Source organism: Rhinatrema bivittatum, chromosome 1 (genome assembly GCF_901001135.1).
Source record: "Rhinatrema bivittatum chromosome 1, aRhiBiv1.1, whole genome shotgun sequence".
NCBI lineage: Eukaryota > Metazoa > Chordata > Amphibia > Gymnophiona > Rhinatrematidae > Rhinatrema > Rhinatrema bivittatum.
The window spans coordinates 837,130,271-837,150,333 of NC_042615.1; the positions used below are offsets into that span (position 1 = coordinate 837,130,271).

General features: G+C 50.1%; 1 long non-coding RNA gene across 1 annotated transcript; it reads right to left on the reverse strand.

The window, feature by feature from the left end:
• Positions 1-17,411: 17,411 nt before the first annotated feature.
• On the reverse strand, positions 17,412-19,804 carry LOC115082635. The gene is made up of 2 exons (XR_003854219.1): positions 19,715-19,804; positions 17,412-17,614 (listed from the first exon to the last, which is right to left on the reverse strand). It is a non-coding gene; the product is annotated as an uncharacterized LOC115082635 (long non-coding RNA).
• Positions 19,805-20,063: the final 259 nt, after the last annotated feature.

Consider the following 20,063-nt stretch of genomic DNA (forward strand, 5'->3'; position numbering starts at 1 on the left):
ACCCAGTTGTTCCTCCTTCTTAGAAGCAATGAAATCATTAGGATACAACCAAATCATAAACTTTCCTACTCACAAAGCTGGCCATTCACTCGGATAAGTGGATAAGTGCAAGGTGATGCATTAGGGAAAAATAACCCATGCTATAATTACACGATGTTGGGTTCCATATTAGGTGCTGCTACAACCCAAGAAGAGATCTGGGTGTCATAGTGGATAACACATTGAAATTGTCGGTTCAGTGTGCTGCGTCAGTCAAAAAAGCAAACAGAATGTTGGGAATTAGAAAAGGAATGATGAATAAAACGGAAAATGTCATAATGCCTCTGTATCGCTCCATGGTGAGACCGCACCTTGAATACTGTGTACAATTCTGGTCGCCGCATCTCAAAAAAGATTAATTGCGATGGAGAAGGTACAGAGAAGGGCTACCAAAATGATAAGGGGAATGGAACAACTCCCCTATGAGGAAAGACTAAAGAGGTTAGGACTTTTCAGCTTGGAGAAGAGACGACTGAGGGGGGATATGATAGAGGTGTTTAAAATCATGAGAGGTCTAGAACGGGTAGATGTGAATCGGTTATTTACTCTTTCGGATAGTAGAAAGACTAGGGGACACTCCATGAAGTTAGCATGGGGAACATTTAAAACTAATCGGAGAAAGTTCTTTTTTACTCAACGCACAATTAAACTCTGGAATTTGTTGCCAGAGAATGTGGTTTGTGCAGTTAGTATAGCTGTGTTTAAAAAAGGATTGGATAAGTTCTTGGAGGAGAAGTCCATTACCTGCTATTAAGTTCACTTGGAGAATAGCCACTGCCATTAGCAATGGTTACATGGAATGGACTTAGTTTTTGGGTACTTGCCAGGTTCTTATGGCCTGGATTGGCCACTGTTGGAAACAGGATGCTGGGCTTGATGGACCCTTGGTCTGACCCAGTATGGCATTTTCTTATGTTCTTATGTTCTTAACCAATATATTGTTACTGAATCGCTATCATACACTACTATCCCGTGGTCTGACCACTATATCATAAGATCCACAAATATACTAGAAAGGCCCCCTCCCCCCCCCTACCACAGCCGCCACAATACAATTCCGCAAATCTTGCAGCAAAGATGAGCTTACTGTGGCTTTTTCACACTCCCTAAACAATCTCAACACTACAAATGCTGACACCACTCTCGCTTCTTGGAATGAGCACACCCTAACAGTTGCAGACAGCATCTGCCCCCTTATCACCAAACAACTATCTTCCCAAAAAAATGCAAAAAAACCCTGGTACAAAACTAATCTTAAAGAACTTAAACAAGCCCTCAGGAAAGCTGAAAGGATTTGGCGCAATGACCCTTCCCCAACACTACTTGCGCGCTACAAAACTTCCCTACACAATTACAACAAGGAAATAAATACTGCCAAAAAGAACTTCTATGCCACCAAAATTCATCAGTACCAATTCAACCCTAAGGCTCTGTTTGAATATGTCAGCTCCCTAACCAGTCTCTCCCCAAATATCATCCCAGTAGAACAAGCCAAATCTAAATGTGAACAATTGGCAATATTTTTCCACGAGAAAGTTAATAAACTTATGACTCGTTTTCCTCCCATCCCTCACACACCACAAAACAATTACACCCATCCAATCTACCAACCCCACAGCAACTCTTACACAGTTTGAACACACTACTGACTTAGAAATTGAATCCTTACTTAAAAATATGAGACCAGCAACTCACCCTTCTGATACCATTCCCACGAAAATTCTCCTCACTATACCAGACCTAATAGCCCAGCCAATTTCAGTGATTATTAACGCATCTATTGATGCGGGCATGGTTCCCAATCCATTAAAACAGGCAATTCTTAAACCCTCCCTCAAGAAACCTAAATTGGACCCTACTGATCTGAGCAATTACCGCCCCATCTCCAACCTTCCGTTCATTGCAAAAATCTTAGAAAAAACTATCAATCGCCAACTCAGTGAATATTTAGATGAGCATCTGATCCTATCCCCATCTCAATATGGTTTTCGGAAACTACACAGCACAGAAACCTTGCTTTTATCACTGTCAGACTACTTGATCAAAAGTTTAGACAAAGGACTATCCCATCTGCTAATAATCTTAGACATTTCGGCGGCATTTGATACAGTCAGCCATCAGATACTCCTCAAACGCCTTGATGAGATTGGCATTAATGGCACCGCCCACAATTGGTTCATTTCATACCTCAGCAACAGGAATTATAAAGTCGAATTAGGCAACCATGAATCTAAGGAAATTCCCCTTGCTCATGGAGTCCCCTCAGGGCTCCTCCCTGTCTTCCACGCTATTTAATATCTACCTGTTACCCCCTCTGCCAGCTCCTGTCCAGCCTTTAGATGCCACACTATTTGAACGCCGACGATGTACAAATTCAAATTCCTATTACTGACTCCATACCTAAAGCCCTTGATATCTGGAATACAACACTGAATGCTATCAACAAACTACTTAATTCCATGCAACTTGCTCTTAACACTACAAAAACTGAACTCATGGTTATAACTTCTCCCACACACTCTCCCATACTACACCGACATTGCCTATTACAATACCCCACACCCAATTTTCCCTCCAATTACGTGATCTAGGATCATACTAGACGAACACATGACATTCAAAAAATATATCAATACAATACTGAAAGAATGTTTTTTCAAGATCCACACAATTAAAAAACTAAAACCCTTATTACATTTCAATGACTTCCGCACCGTACTCCAAGCAATGGTATTCTCTAAAATTGACTATTGTAATGTGCTGCTATTAGGAGTACCCAAAAATGCCATCAGTCCGTTACAAATTCTACAGAACACTTCAGCTCGCATCCTCACCAACACTACTTCAAAAGAGCATATTACACCTATTCTTAAACGATTACATTGGCTACCCATTTGTTGGATTCGTGGACCCTTGGGCCGATCGGAACCAGAGGAGAAGTTACTGTAGATGGTGGCAGCAGTGGCCCCGACCAGGAGGTGGCAAGGACGGGCTCGGAACTGGTCGAAGGAGGAACTCTGGAAGCCCTATGCGACCAAGGGCTTTGGCGAGGAGGGTGGAGACGACGGAGCTGGTCCATTGGTGGGAAGATCTTCGCCCTGGAAGCCGATCCTCCCCCGAGAGGAGCTCGTAGGAGTTCGGCCCGCTGGGACTTAGGAGATTCACCCTGGAAGCCGGAGTCCCCCCAGGAGGAGCCTGTAGGAACCCGGCCGCTGGGACTTAGGAGGACCCGCGGGGGCCGAGTCAGACGAAGTCCAAGGTTGATTGCCGAAGGGTCATCGCTCGCCAGTCCAGAGTCAGGAACCAATGGATCACCGTAAGCCAGTCCGAGGTCAGGAGCCAAAGAGTCAACGTAAGCAGGTCCGGGGTCAGAAGCCAGAGGATCACCGTAAGCCAAACCGAGGTCAGAAGCCAGGAATCGTCGTAAGCCAGTCCAAAGTCAAGACCCAAGAAACACCGTCAGCCAATCCGGGATCAGGAAACAAGAGGAGCAGGAGAACTCAGGATGCAGCAACTTGAGACAGGAGAACCTGGGAACCTCGTTGCAAGGCCCAGGAGAGGACTGCATGGCTTAAGTAGCCCCTATGGCGTCTGACGTCACCCGAGGGAGGAAGCAGGTTTCGCGCGCTTGGCCCTTTAAATCTCGGGCCGACCCGCGCCGCGTGCCGCCTAGGGGGCGGGCCAGCCGCGGCCGGACGCCGGCTGCTCCGCCGGAGTGAAGGCATGGCGGGAGAAGCAGAGAGGCAGGCCCGGGCACTGCACGCAGTGCCGGGAGCGCGGCGGCAATCGTCCCTGGAGGCCCGAGGGGAGTGGGGAGAGCCCGGAAGCCCCAGGAGGTAGGCGATGCGGCCGGGGCTGACCCGGGACCGCAACAGTACCCCCCCCCCCTCCTACTCCCCTCCCCCTCCCGCCCAGTTCTGGATGCCGAGAATGGAACTCCCGAAGAAGGTTCTTATCCAGGATGTGGGAAGAGGGCTCCCAGGAATTCTCCTCCGGACCATAACCCTCCCAAGACAGTAGGTACTCCCAGCGGCGGCGACGGCACCGGACATCCAATACCTCTTTTACCGTGTAGGTGACATCCTGATCGGAGGAAACCTCGGAGGGCTCTAGCGGGGAAGCCCGAAATCGGGAGAGCACCAGCGGCTTGAGGAGGGACACGTGGAAGACATCATGGATCTTGAGCGTGGAAGGCAGACGCAATCGATAGGATACAGCCCCTACGCGTTCGGCCACCGGAAAGGGTCCAATGTAACGAGGCGCGAGTCTCATGGACGGAGTCCTCAATTGGATGTGCTTAGTGCTTAGCCATACCCTTGTCCCGGGTAAGAAGACCGGAGCGGGCCGTCGAAACCTAATCTTCATTTGCCTTAAAGCGGCTGCCGTACTGCGAAGTTTTCTCCTGAGTGGCAAGCCAGAGGGCTGGAGCTGGCTGGCCGTTAGCTGCGCTGCCGGGGAGGCGACCTGCACAGGTAATGGCAACGGTGGTCTAGGAACTCTCCCATAAACTGTTGGAAGGGAGGTTGTAGCGTAGCGGAGTGCTTGTGGCGATTATAGGAAAATTCCGCCCAGGGAATGAGAGAGACCCAGTGTGTCTTGGAGCTCATCTACAAACGCTCTGAGGAAGGTCTTTAGAGAGCGGTTAGTCCGCTCCACCTGTCCGTTACCCTGGGGGTGAAAGGCCGTGGTAAAGTCTAGTTGTATCCCAAATTTTTGCATAATGCCCTCCAGTACTTGGCTGTGAATTGGGGACCTCGATCGGAAGCAATATGCAAAGGTAGTCCGTGTAGGCGGAAAATATGCTGGACAAAGAGATCAGCCAGCTCAGGGGCTATAGGTAGCTTGGGAAGCGGGATAAAATGAGCCATTTTCGAAAACCAGTCAACGGTGACCCAAATCACGGTCTTACCCTCAGAGGGAGGTAAATCCACCACAAAGTCGGTGGAGAGATGGACCATGGTTCTGTGGGAATAGGAAGCGGCTGGAGCAGGCCCCAGGGGCGGCCCGGAGGCGGTTTTTGTTGTGCGCATGTGGGACAGGACTGAACATAGTGCCGAACATCCTCTCTCACTCTTGCCACCAATAGAACTAAGTGAGCAACTCAAGGGTACGAGAATCCCAGGATGACCAGCCGTCAGGGAGTCTGTGCCCACGCCAGAACCTTTCTCCGAGAACGAGCCGGAACCACCGTCTTCCCTTCAGGTCCCAGTTCCATGGCTGCCAGTAGGACTTTAGCTGGATCTAGAATGTATTGAGGAGTTCTCCAACATCGTCAACCTCTGTGGTGCGGGAAAGGGCATCCCCCGAACATTCTTGGCTGCGGGTCGGTAGCGAAGAGAGAAGTCGAACCGACTAAAAAAGAGACCAGCGGGCCTGTCGGGGATTGAGCCTCTGCGCATGAGACAAGTACTGCCAAGTTCTTGTGGTCGGTGTACACTATGACCGGATGTTGGGCTCCCTCCAGCCACTGGCGCCACTCCTCGAAAGCTAACTTTATGGCCAACAGTTCTTTGTCACCAATCCCGTAATTCTTCTCTGCCGGTGAAAACTTGCGGGAGAAGTATGAACAGGGCCAGGTTTTGCCGGTCTGGGAGGTTTGGAGCAGCACCGCCCCCACCGCAACGTCAGAGGCATCCACTTTCTACGATAAACTGATGCTGAGGATCTGGATGTCGGAGACAAGCGTCCTGTAAGAAGCATCCTTAAGATCCTGGAAGGCCTGGACAGCGGCGGGAGGCCAGTCCTCGCGCATCCGCACCCTTCCGTGTGAGAGCAGTCAGGGGAGCTACCAGGCTGGAGTAGTGCGGAATGAACTGTCGGTAAAATTAGCAATCCTAAGAACCGTTGGAGTGCTTTCACTCCCGACGGCTGCGGCCAGATCTTGATGGCGCTCACCTTGTCGGGGTCCATCCGAAGCCAGTAGAGGAGACAATATACCCCAGGAAAGGCAATGATTCCTGTTCAAACTGGCATTTCTCTAGTTTGGCATACAACGGTTTCCCTTAGTTTCCGTAGAACTTGGCGCACGTGTTGCCGATGTGCCTCGAGGTCTTGAGAATATATCAATACACTCGTCTAAATATACGATGACGGAAGTGTATAGAAAGTCACGGAGCACCTCGTTCATAAGATTTTGGAATACCGCTGGGGCGTTACAGAGACCAAAAGGCATGACCAGATACTCATAATGGCCGTCCCTGGTGTTAAAAGCGGTCTTCCACTCGTCCCCGGGCGGATGCGCACGAGGTTATAAGCGCCTCTGAGGTCCAATTTGGTGAACACACGGGCCCCTTGGGAGGCGATCCAGAAGCTCCGGAATCAGAGGCAACGGGTAACGGTCTCGGCGAGTGATCTGGTTCAAACCCCTAATCAATACAGGGGCGAAGAGACCCGTCTTTCTTCCCTACGAAGAAAAACCCGGCCCCGGCGGGGATTTAGAAGGTCGGATGAAACCCCGGTCCAAGTTTTCCTTTATATATGCGGACATAGCTTGGGTCTTGGGCAGAGACAGGGGGACTCTCCCACGGGGCGGGTGGTTTCCTGGCAACAAGTTGATTGCGCAATCAAAGGGTCGATGCTCTGGGAGTAATTCTGCCTTTTCCTTAGAGAAGACATCCTGGAAGGCACGGTACTGTGGTGGTATCGTCAATGGAGTTGTGAGGAGCGGAATTGTTTGCAGCGGGCGTGTGGGAAGGCAATGACGGTGGCACGCGGGACTCCAGGAATAGTCTGAAGGGATCTCCAATCAATCACCGGTGAGTGTTCCCTAAGCCAGGGTAACCCAGGATGACTGGGTGGATGGATCTTTCAAGAATAAGATGGAGGGCCCCAACCAGCATCTTCAGAGGACCTGTGCGCGTGGAAATGGTTCCAGGAAGTGGATTCCCCTGAATGGAAGAGACACGCATAGGCGGTTCTTGGGGACAAACGCCGAGCTGGAGCTGTTGTACTAGGTCCTGGAGGATGAAATTCCCCCCGGAAAGAATCGAGTAAGGCTAGGGTATCGAACCCTCCTCCAGGAAGACAAAGTCGTACCGGAACGGTACATGTGGAGTTGGAAGAAATGTTGCCTAGAGTCAACTCCCCACTGAGCTCTAGGTTCGGGCGTTTCCCGGACGCTCGGCACAGCGTGCTAGGAAATGCCCCTGGGCCCCGCAATACAGGCACAGTCCTTGGGAGCGTCGGCGCCTCCGTTCCTCGGCCGAGAGAGGCCCCAACCCAATTGCATGGGTTCTTCAGGTGGAAGGGCAGCTGTCGTAGGTGGGGTGGCTCGAACCTGAGGTGGCATGGTTCGACGAACGGCCTGCCCCTGGCCGGTTCTCCGCTCCCGAAAGCGGCGCTGGATGCGACAATCGACTCGTCCCGCCAGTTCTACGAGCTCCTGGAGGTCGTCCGGAAGGTCCCGGGCCACGAGTTTCGTCCTGGAGCCATGGGGAAAAGGCCCTCCAAGAAAATTCCATGTAGGCTGTCCTCCCCCCAGGCTAATTCGGAGGCGAGGGTCTGGAACTCCATAGCATATTCCTCAAGGGGGCGATTGCCCTGCCTCAGCTGGAGCAGTTCTGAGGCCGCCGTAGAGGCGCGAGACGGTTCATCAAAAATCCTCCGGAAAGCCTTAACAAAGTGCACTAGGTTATTCAGCCTGGAATCCTGGCGCTCCCCAGAGGGAGGAGGCCCACGCCAAGGGTTTCCCGTCCAGGAGAGAAATGATGTAGGTCGTCTTTCCCGATCCGTGGGGAATTGCGCGGGCAGAAGGTCGAAGCGGATATAACACTGGTTGAGGAATCTCCGGCACGCCTTGGATCTCCCGGTACCGAGGCGGGGGAAGGCATCTGCACCGGAGCAAAGGAACCCGTAGGGGCCTGAGACGAGGATGCTGCAGGGCTGGCTGTGGAGGCCCCCTCAACCCAATCAGCCAGGCGTTGGAACTGTTGACATCAAGGTATCGAGGCATATTTGTTGCTGTTGTAGCTTCTGGGCTAAACCCGGAATAGCCTTGAGGCCGGCGAGGTCCGCCGGGTCCATGGCCCTTGCAATCTGTTGGATTCGTGGACCCTGGGCCGATCGGAAACCAGAGGAGAAGTTGCTGTAGATTGGTGGCAGCAGTGGCCCCGACCGGGAGGCGGCAAGGACGGGCTCGGAACTGGTCGAAGGAGGAACTCTGGAAGCCCTATGCGACCAAGGCTTTGGCGAGGAGGGTGGAGACGACGGAGCTGGTCCAGTGGTGGGAAGATCTTCGCCCTGGAAAGCCGATCCTCCCCCGAGAGGAAGCTCGTAGGAGTTTGGGGCCGCTGGGACTTAGGAGATTCACCCTGGAAGCCGGAGTCCCCCCAGGAAGAGCCTGTAGGAACCCGGCCCGCTGGGACTTAGGAGGACCCGCGGGGGCCGAGTCGGACGAAGTCCAAGGTTGATTGCCGAAGGGTCGTCGCTCGCCAGTCCAGAGTCAGGAACCAATGGATCACCGTAAGCCAGTCCCGAGAGTCAGGAGCCAAAGAGTCAACGTAAGCCGGTCCGGGGTCAGAAGCCAGAGGATCACCGTAAGCCAAACCGAGGTCAGAAGCCAGGAATCGTCGTAAGCCAGTCCAAAGTCAAGAGCAAGAAACAACCGTCAGCCAATCCGGGATCAGGAAACAAGAGGAGCAGGAGAACTCAGGATGCAGCAACTTGAGACAGGAGAACCTGGGAACCTCGTTGCAAGGCCCAGAGGAGAGGGACTGTAGGGCTTAAGTAGCCCCTACGGCTTCTGACGTCACCCGAGGGAGGAAGCAGGTTTCGCACGCTTGGCCCTTTAAAATCTCGGGCCGACCCGCGCGCGTGCGCCTAGGGTGGCGGGGCCAGCCGCGGCCGGACGCCGGCTGCTCCGCCGGCTGCTCCGCCGGAGTGAAGGCATGGCGGCAGAAGCAGAGGCAGGCCCGGGCACTGCACGCGAGTGCCGGGGAGCGTGGCGGCAAGCGTCCCTGGAGGCCCGAGGAGGATGGGGAGAGCCCGGAAGCCCCGGGAGGTAGGCGATGCGGCCGGGGCTGACCCGGGACCCGCAACATTACATTGGCTACCCCATTCACTTTCGCATTCAATATAAAGCTTTAACCCTCATACACAAAGCCCTTCACAAATCAGAAATGAAACTGGTTCTCCAACTCCTTACAATTTCATACCTCTAAATGGGCCGATCAGAAACCCATACATAGCTACCTTGCCAATCCCCTCACCCCAACTTTTCAAATATACATCCACTAAGGCCCGCGCCCTGGTCTCTAGCTGGCCCAACCTTATGGAATTCTATGCCCACTGAACTACGACTAGAACAGTCCCCAAAGATCTTCAAGAAGGAATCTCAAGACATGGTATTTACTCAAGCCTATACTTGATCCCCCCCTGCTCCTTCCCTCTTCTTCCACTCACCCTGCAAGCAAATTAGACATTATCCTTCTCGTCTACCAATTTCCTTTTGCAATATCTCTAAATTTCCAGCTCGGCCAACCTCTCTTTCTCCCCCCTCCCCTCCCTCTTTCTCCCCTCCTCTCTCCTCCCCCCCCCCCCCCTTTGCCCCTCTTTCTCTGTTTCTAACCGTTTATCTTTCTTAGTTATTCTTACTGTTAGTTTAATTATGTATTAGTTCTTAATTATTAAGTTGTTATATCTACATTGTTACCCTTTCCCTTAGTTATTTACTTACTAGTTTGTATTTATTACTACCTTGTTCCATGTACAATGCTTGCCATTTTGTTTTGTTTACTGTAAACCGACGTGATATCCTCGGATGAACGGCGGTATATAAACTCCAATAAATAAATAAATAACTTCCTCAGGAAGTAAAGTGAGCTGTGAGGCTGTGGTAAATGTCTGACGTATTCTCTTCTGCTTATTGCAGAGAAAGAGATCGTGAAGGAAGACATAGCAGGGATGTCTGTAGTGATTGAGTTTTGATCTTCTAATGAAGATTTCCCCTGATGTAGATTACATGAAAACAATGGACAGTGCTGGTTTTTATCCCTACAAGTGAGCAGCATTGAGATTAGTATTTGGCCATTGGTTATTTTAACTGCAGAAGGTAAACTTTATCAAAACATTGAGATAGAGAATTTTTAGGACTGATTATAACATGAATCATCATTAGATATGTGTACACCTTGAATTCTGTGTGCAATTCTGGTCACCACATCTCAAAAAGATATAGCTGCGATGGAGAAGGTACAGAGAAGGGCAACCAAAATGATAAAGGGGATGGAACAGCTCCCCTATGAGGAAAGGCTGAAGAGGTTAGGGCTGTTCAGCTTGGAGAAGAGACGGCTGAGGGGGGATATGATAAAAGTCTTTAAGATCATGAGAGGTCTTGAACGATAATATGGGCATGCAGGACCCCACTCGCTCGCAACCACCCCCTTACAATCAAATAATCACACAGGCATTTTCATTGTGGGTAAAACAAGGCCGCAGCTTTAATCATCCAATGGTCCGAGCTTACATCATATCATTAACACAAACAACTAGGACTTTGGTATTGCCCCACACCCCCACCCGTCTATCCGCCACCTTCCGGCAGGATAGCTTAACCAGCCACTCGGCTCGCTCTTTGGCCCACACACGCCAGGTTCCGACTCCCGCCACTCTCCTGCAAGGAGCCAACCCGGGTGGACTCCCGCCGCCAATCCTGCAAGGATATATTGCAGGTAAAATTGGTAGCAGCAGGTCACCTATTTATTTTATTCAATTATATAGATTTATGTGCTGATTTCCAAATATAAGATTGAAGCAGTTCCCAATAAGCATGGACCATTACATGGGTGGCAGTTTGGCAATGCTGCACTCCCAGTGAATGGCAGAAAAGATGAGAAAACAGCCACCTGCAGATGCTCAGGCATGTTTGGGTAACATCTGGGCGATCTCCCTAGTGGTGCTGGTAATGACAAGACAAGGAAAAGTGATGTTTGCAGATATCATGTTTAGCAGGTATATATTTGGGAGACAGTAGTCCTGGGCATGATTATGGGTGGAGAGGAGGACATTAGAGGAGTTTCTATGACAGCTGCCTTTCCTGTCCACCTCAAATACCATTTTGATCTGAATATTTGCTCTGCCCTTTTTATTAGTGCTATTGTTAAATACCTGGATATTTCCTGTTATTCACCTTTCAGAGTCCAAAATTAGTTTGAGTAACCTAATTAATATAATCATGGTTTTGATAACGAAGAGACCAATATTCAAATATTCTGACAATGGATAACTTAACCTGCTAAAATTAGTCAGAGAAGCTAACCAGTAAATTCAATAGGGTTAATGTCCCACTGCATATCAATGAATAAAATTATCTGGCTACCTTTTGTCAGATAACTTTAAACCTAATTAGCTATGTTTGAATGCATTCACTTAGGTTTAAAGGGGTGGTTATTCAAAAGTGGACGTTCAAGTAATGTAACTGATTAGAACTTATCCGGCTAAGTTACAATGTACATTCAGCGGCACGGCGATGTTACTGAATACATGTTAGGATCTGTGGGTGTGTGGGCCCTGGCAGAGGTGACAGATGGTACCAACCACGTGGAGGAGCCCCATGAGCCTCACCGTCGGGAGGCGAGGTCTCAGCTGATGTCAGACACAGTACAAGTCTAGAGTCTTTTTAAAAGAGGTAGAGCAGCACTAACCGCGGAGCGGAGGATGCAATAAAGTCCCACAGACACCGAGGTGTGGCAGGCCTGTGGAATGAGGAATACACAAGGAGGATAGATGGTACTGCAATGGTCCGCAGAGCAGGGTGCACTGACGAGAGTTCTCCAGCAGAGACGAGATGGTAGTGATCCGCGGAGTGGGGTACACCAATGAGGGTCTACAGTAGATATGGGAATGGTCCACAGCGTGGAATACATCGAAGAAGTCCTCCGTAGAGATGATAGTGGTCTGCAGAGCGGGGTACACCGAAGAGGGTCCTCAGTAGAAACGGTAATGGTCCGCAGAGTGGGGTAGACTAATGAGGTCCTCAGTAAAGATGATAATTGTATGAATAGCAGGGTACATGGCAGGAGTAGCGATGGCTCCAGGGAAGCCACGGGGAACGAGGCAGGCAGAAGTCCAGGGTATCAGGCCCTCCGAGGAATGGATAGCCAGAGATGAAGAGAGGGCCCCCAAGAAGCCGTTACCCATGACGTGTCACGCAAAGGAAGCAGGAACTGGAACGAATGGTCCATCTTGTGAGCGAGGCGGAATCAGCAATGAGGGAACTCTTTGCCAAGTCGTAGGTAGGCAGGGCTAGTCAGCTTAAATATCCTGGAGGGATGACGACATCCAGATGGGAACGACTCCGAGGTTCCCACCATGACGTGCTTAAGACTGGCCCATTCGTGTGCGCACCTACGGGATTCTGAGGGCAAGATGGCAGTTGGCAGTGTCTACGCTGTCCAGGGAGGACTGGGAGCGGTAGGCAGGTCGGAAGCTGCAAGGCTTCCCAACGGAGTCGAGATTGAACAGAAGGAGGTGAGCATGAGCAGCTGCAGCCGTCTGTCACCGACGGGTGTAACAGTACCCCCCTTCTTAGGGCCCCATCTCCGGGAATTTTGGTTTCTTGGGTGAGAAGCAAGGAACTGTTTGATCAGCTCTTTGTCAAGGATATTGACTGCAGGCTGCCAGCAGTTCTCTTCGGGACCAAATCCTTCCCACGAGATCAGATATTCCCAATGCTTCCGTGCTTCCTGAAGTCCAAGATGTCCTCAACTTGATATGTTATAACTTCCTCTGTGGCCAGAGGTTGGGGCTCAGGAGGTTTCTTGGAGAATTCAGATAGGATGAACGGCATTAAAAGTGAGATGTGGAAGGCGTTATGGATCTTCAGCGATGAGGGTAGACGAAGGCTGTAAGTGACCGGGCCCATCCGGTGAAGTATGGGGAAAGGCCCGATGTATCTGGGAGCAAAGCGAGCTGAAGGCAATTTTAAGCGAATAAAGCTAGTGCTGAGCCATACCTTGACTCTGGGATTCAACTGAGGGGCTGCCCGATGATGGGCATCATAGAACTTCTTGGATTTCAGGGCGGCTTGCTGTAGAAGTTGTTTGGTGTGTTCCCACAGTTGGTGCAGCTCTTGTGCAGAGGCTTGCGCTGCCAGAGAAGGTACAGACAGAGGAATTGGAAGAGGAGGCAGAGGCTGGCATCCATACACTACTTGGAAGGATGATGACCCAGTAGATGCAGACTGATGGGAGTTCAGGGCGAACTTGGCCCAGGGCTATGTAAGACAAGTCATTCTGCAGAGAGTTTACGTATCCCCGAAGGAACTGTTTCAGGGTTCGGTTTGTCCTCACTGCCTGGCTATTGGCCTGTGGGTGATAGGCCGATGTGAGATCCAAGGAGATGTTGAATATTTTACAAATTGACCTCCAAAACCTGGCAATGAATTGAACACCCCCCCTCCCCACCCAATCAAACAGTATGTGTCTCTGGAGTCCGTGGAGGCGGAAGATGTGACGGATAAAAAGTTTAGCTAACTCTGCGGCTGAAGGAAGACCAGGTAACGCCACAAAGTGAGCCATCTTTGAAAATCGGTCCACGGTGACCCAAATGGTGTTATTGCCACTGGAAGGAGGTACATCCACAATGAAATCCATGGCTATGTGTGTCCATGGCTCACTAGGTGCAGGACGAGGTTGTAGGAGACCCCAAGGATGGTCTGTCAGCAGCTTCTGACGAGCGCAAGTGGAGCATGATTCCACGTACACTTGGACATCTTTCTTCATGGTTGCCCACCAGTAGAACCTCTGAAGGGAAAAGAGAATTCTTGCTTGTCCGGGTTGGCCTGTGAGTAACGAATCATGCGCCCAGCGGAGGATAGTTTTGCGAAGAGGTCGGGGAACCACAGTCTTCCCGGCTGGCACTGTGAGTGTAGCAGAAATGAGTACTTTAGTCGGATCAATGATGTGCCGTGGAACATCTGGAACATCATCTGTGGTGAACGAATCAGAGAGAGCTTGTTCTGGAAATTATCCGGGAGTAGTTGCAGAGGTATAGAAGAGTGGAACCAGTTTGATAGATGTGGTCGGTTGTAGAGTGCGTCCGGGTTAAGGCTGCACCTCGGGGGAGGTCGAAGGAGGGATATGGTTGAGCACGGCATGGCCTCCGGGTATGCACGTGACGCTACAGCAAAGCGACGCCTAGCGAGTGGGACTATTAAGTCTGTCTCTCGCCTTAGGTGCGCTTGGGTGACGTCGTCGATGGAGCGATGCTGGCAGGTAAGTGTATGTGGAGCGTTCGATTCCGGCCTCGTGGCCGGTGCAGTTCCGTCGGTGGTAGGGCGAGAATTAGAGGCCTTACACCGATGGGTCCTGCGCCGGCTGCGCAGCCCTTCTCCCAGCTCCTACTGGGCCGTGGGGGTCACTGATCGTGGCGTCCGACGTCCGACGGGATCGCTGTGTCTGTAACTATATCTGTTGGTGCTCAGAGGCAAATGGTGGGCCTCAGAGGATGATGGTGGAGCTCAAGGGCCTTTCCGAGAGCTTGCAGTACCCGGATGTTAAGGAAGAGTGCAGATTCGTCAATAATGGAGGTGTAGCGAGTTGAGCCGTGCTTAGGTCGAGTCTCCACTCGGGGCTTCACGAAGGGGCTCACAAAGGGGCCTGCCCCTTTGTCGCGCTCCTTTGCTGCGCGGCGTTCGGCGCGTGGCGCCTAACAGTGCTCGATTTAAAGGCCAGCAGGGCCTGCTCTGATTGGTGGGAGCGGCTTCGTGGGCGTGTCTCGGCGGGTCCGGCGCGACTTTCTTTAATTTTTAGCGTTCTTGCTGCTGCTGCTGTTTTTTAATCTGGCCCGTTATCGGCGCTGGGGTTGCTCGGGCGAAGGGGCTATTGCACTGACCTTCCCCCGGCGGGACTCGGCGCCGATCGCGCAGGCCTTCCCCTGCGATGCAGCAGAGAAGAGGAGGAAATGGCGCCGAACAGTGCTCGATTTAAAGGCCAGCAGGGCCTGCTCTGATTGGTGGGAGCGGCTTCGTGGGCGTGTCTCAGCGGGTCCGGCGCGACTTTCTTTAATTTTTAGCGTTCTTGCTGCTGCTGCTGTGTATAATAAATATTTATTATATTTGCTATGAGCAAATATAATAAATATCATATATTTATTATATTTGTTGGTAATCAGTTGATAGTGCTATTTGTTCAGTACTTGTTATCGTGATATAATTAGTTGTTTTACTGTTCCTTTTATTATCATATATTTATTATGTTTGTTGGTAATCAGTTGATAGTGCTATTTGTTCAGTACTTGTTATCTTGAGATAATTAGTTGTTTTACTGTTCGTTCTATTATCATATATTTATTATGGTTTTGCTTTCCCTATTAAGCTGAGCAGTTGGAGCGTATGGGCAGGCTAGGTAGGCAGAGTGGTTTTTTTGTCATCACATTTCTATGTTTGTAAAGATCTTGGCATTCTCAGCCTTCTCATTAATGAGGTCAAAGACAACAGCAAGGGCATTTATTTTGGTTGAAATGATAATTGTTAATAATTTCAATCGATGTTCATATTATTCCACAGATAAAGTACTCCAGAGATTTCATTATTTTGTATGTAAAGGCCCTGTACTAGAGATGTGAATCGTGTGATCGATCATCTTAACGATCGATTTCGGCTGGGAGGGGGAGGGAATCGGATCGTCGCAGTTTGGGTTTTTTAAATATCGTGTAAATCGTGTAAATCGTGTAAATAGAAAACCGGCACACTAAAACAACCCTAAAACCCACCCCGACCCTTTAAAATAAATCCCCCACCCTCCCGAACCCCCTCAAAATGCCTTAAATTACCTGGGGTCCAGAGGAAGGGTCCCGCTGTGATCCTTTACTCTCGGACCTCCGGTGCATTGTAGAAATGGCGCCGGTGCTACCTTTGCCTTGTCATATGACAGGTCAAAGGTAGCGCCGGCGCCATTTTGTTTTTTGTCCCCCGACGTCAGGAGCGTAGGAGATCGCTCCCGGACCCCCGCTGGACCCCCAGGGACTTTTGGCCAGCTTGGGGGGGCCTCCTGACCCCCACAAGACTTGCCAAAAGTCCAGCGGGGGTCCGGAACGACCTCCTGCAGTCGAATCGTGTTGCCGTACGGCCGGCGCCATTTTGCGCAAAATTTTCCGTACGGAAAACTCATGGAGAGAGAGAGTACAAGTCACATGGACTTGGGTAACTCCCTGAAGTGCCTTTAATTATTACACTGTGGGGAAAGAGGCAGCCCCAGGGTCTTGGCTTGGTGGTCCAAAAGCAGTATACTGATGGACTTAACCTCAAGGGCAGGACAGAATCGGCCTCTCTTGTGTTCCCCACAAGGGACAAGCACTGATAACTGGGCCAGGAATCCTGCTGCTCTCTTGGAATATCAGAGGAGCCCTTCAGCCTTGCATAGGAGGAGCAGGGCTTACCCCTGCATGAGAGGAGATGCACCCTGCTCAGCTTTTGCAGGAAGGCACAGACTGAGTCTTCTTACCTCTTCAGCTGAATATGAGCATCCACTCTATTTACTCTTCTGTAAATATCTACAGCTGCTCCCTCCTTTAGAGAGTCATTTTATAACATTGTGCTGGGCTAAGGTCTGTGTGTGTCTTTAATGTGCAGATTTTATCCTGCACTTTCAAAGCAATGAGCATTAGTGTGCTTTGATAATGCTCAGGTAAGTGGCTGTTACAGGCAGAGAATCACTGGCACAGAGTTACACCTGATCCTCATAGGACAGAACTTGTGCAGCTTCACTAATGCTCACTTTCTCACATCAAAAAGAAAGCATGAGAGTCTCATCTCTGCCCCCTGGAGTACCTCCTCCCACACTTTGTATAAAAGTACAAATGACTGCTTGCCCTTATAATTCAGATAAGGATCAATATTATTACACTACAAGGTCCGTACATGGCGTACAGAGTCTTCATTTAAACTCTCTCCCAAACAGAAAGTGCTTAACTTGCTCTGCATCAATATCATCATCAGCTTTATCCACAGTGGAACTTAAGGAAAAAAGTAGCTCCTATAAATAATACTTGCTCTCTAAGCCCCAAACAGCCCACTCAACGTCCTGAGTTGATTTTACTGTCACTTCCCTGTAAATTGTGGACTACAGTCCCAGATATTCTTAATTTTTTCCTTCTGATTTCTTTTTTTCGCATTAAATTGAAATTTTGTGAATATTACAGTAGTATATTCTGAAGATTTTGAATAAAATGAGTATTTGACTATTTACTATATATTACTGAGTATGAAACCATGTTGCATGCATATTTTTATGTGCACTGACCCCTGGGCTCTTTTATAACAGCCATTTCCATGTATAAAGCCTTAGAAACCAGTGGATCGAATGTTTCCCCACCACTGCCCTGAAATCATCCCTTCCCTGCTGGGAAACGAGCAACAAAGCAGAAGGAGCAGGAACTGCAATGCTGTTACTTTATTGAAGAAGCAATACAAGGGACAGCAGAATCATAAGACATCTCTGCAGGATAAGATGCTTCATGTGCCAGCGGAAATGGAAGAAAATCCCTTGTAGTGAACAGAAAAGAGCAGACAGGTTTCAGCCATCAGCAGTCACCATCTTTCAGATCTCATCAGATGATCCTGGACACTTGCTGGGCCCCTCTAAAAGAGAGAATAAGATCAATAAATACAGAGCAGGGTCAGCCTGAGAGAGAAAAATACAAAATACTTCTGAATGGATCGCTGGGAGCAGGATTATCCAGAGAGATGCTCCCAGCGCATGATGGGGACCTGCTAAGTAGCTGCTCATTTGCTCAGATTGCAGTATGGGAGCTTCCTGATTACTTACTGGCGCGAATTGCATGGTAGAAGCAGCTGATTGGCTGCTCTTCAGCTCTGACTGCACGGTAGAAGGAGCTGATTGGCTGCTCTTGGGCTCCGACTGCAAGGTAGAAGCACGTGATTGACTGCTCTTGGGCTCTGACTGCACGGTAGAAGCAGCTGATTGGCTGCTCTTGGGCTCTGACTGCACAGTAGAAGCAGCTGATTGGCTGCTCTTGGGCTCTAATTGCACGGTAGAAGCACATGACTGGCTGCTCTTGGGCTCTGACTTCACGGAAGAAGCACGTGATTGGCTGCTCTTGGGCTCTGACTGCAGGGAAGAAGCAGCTGATTGGCTGCTCTTGGGCTCTAATTGCACGGTAGAAGCACATGACTGGCTGCTCTTGGGCTCTGACTTCACGGAAGAAGCACGTGATTGGCTGCTCTTGGGCTCTGACTGCATGGTAGAAGCAGCTGATTGGCTGCTCTTGGGCTCTGACTGCACAGTAGAAGCAGCTGTTTGGCTGCTCTTGGGCTCTGACTTCACGGTAGAAGCACGTGATTGGTTGCTCTTGGGCTCTGACTGCATCTGCTTATTCACTTTATGGAACTTCTTGGTTACTTTCTATATTTTCGTGCTCCCTTTCTTCCATGCAGTATTTCTCTAATGAAGACCGGTCCCATTCCTGCTCTCTAATTAATAAAAGAGCATTGGTTGCCGACCTTTTCTGTTTCACAGCAAACCTGGCACAAGCACAGCACCAGCTTCCTCCTCATCATCACTTTCTCTTCATCTTCTTCCCTACCCTCTCCCTCACCACTAGTATCATCACCTTCCCTCTCCCTCCCTTACCACCTAGCATCATCATCCCTCTCCCTCTTCTCCTTATCAATATCACCTTCCCTCTCCCTCCCCTTACATCCTAGCATCATCCTCCCTCTCCCTCTTCTCCTCATCAATATCACCTTCCCTCTCATCCTCCCTCCACTCCTGCACATCATCACCTTCCCTCTCCCTCCCTTACCACCTAGCATCATCATCCCTCTCCCTCTTCTCCTCATCAATATCACCTTCCCTCTCCCTCCCCTTACCACCTAACATCATCATCCCTCTCCCTCTTCTCATCATCAATATCACCTTCCCTCTCCCTCCCCTTACCACCTAGCATCATCATCCCTCTCCCTCTTCTCCTTATCAATATCACCTTCCCTCTCACCCTCCCTCCACTCCTGCACATCATCACCTTCCCTCTCCCTCACCTTACCACCTAGCATCATCATCACTCTCCCTCTTCTCATCATCAATATCACCTTCCCTCTCCCTCCCCTTACCACCTAACATCATCATACCTCTCCCTCTTCTCCTTATCAATATCACATTCCCTCTCACTCTCCTCCACTCCTGCACATCATCACCTTCCTTGTCCCTCACCCCCTGACAATCATCTTCCTTCCCTTTCCCTCCACCTCTCTGGCATCGTCAGCTCTCTTCTCCCCGCTCACCCTCTGGCACATTCAGCTCTCCCTTTCTCCTCCCCCCCAGAACCTCCAGCTCGGTGCACAGGTGACGGCACTGAACCCCAGGACTGCATCGATGCTGCACAATATCAGGGGGAGGGGGAGTGAATTGGGGGTTCATGGAAAGAGAATTACCTCATTCTGCTAATGTTATGGTAAAATTGTACTGAAGATTATTTAGAGACCAGAGGTGGCGGGGGGAGGGGGGGGAGTGAGATCAGTTAATACGTTACGGGTGGAGGTAGGAGGTAGGAGGAGATGGGAAGCAGGTGCTGGTTTGAGGGTGGGAAGTTCTGGCAGAAAACCAAGGGGGCAGACTGGGAAGGGCAATTGTTCTTCATCTGTAGTCATTTAGTGATTCAGCAGGGAGCTCTCGTCCCCATTAAACTCTTAATATTCAGGAAAGAAGGAAGCTGATTTTACCTGCAGTTAGGGTTTTCCTTGCTTTAGGAGAGAAGAGAAACAGAGATTACAAAGAGGAACTTTTTCTGAGGCAGTAACACAAATTTAAACAGCAACTGCTAAAGAACAATCATCAGGGGGGAAAAATGTTTGGCCTTGTGAGAGAAACGAGAAGGGTAAGAACATTTCCTAAAGGAAAGAAAGAGAGCAGAGAGTTCAGGGAGGGAGGAGGATCTCATGGGGAGGACACAGAACAGCAAAGTCACTTTAGGGAACCATTAGCAGGAGGAAAGGTTTGTGCTCACCGCACTGTTTAACAAGTCGCCAGAAGTCATACCCTTGAGCAGGGCTTCCCAAACTGTGCGTCTTG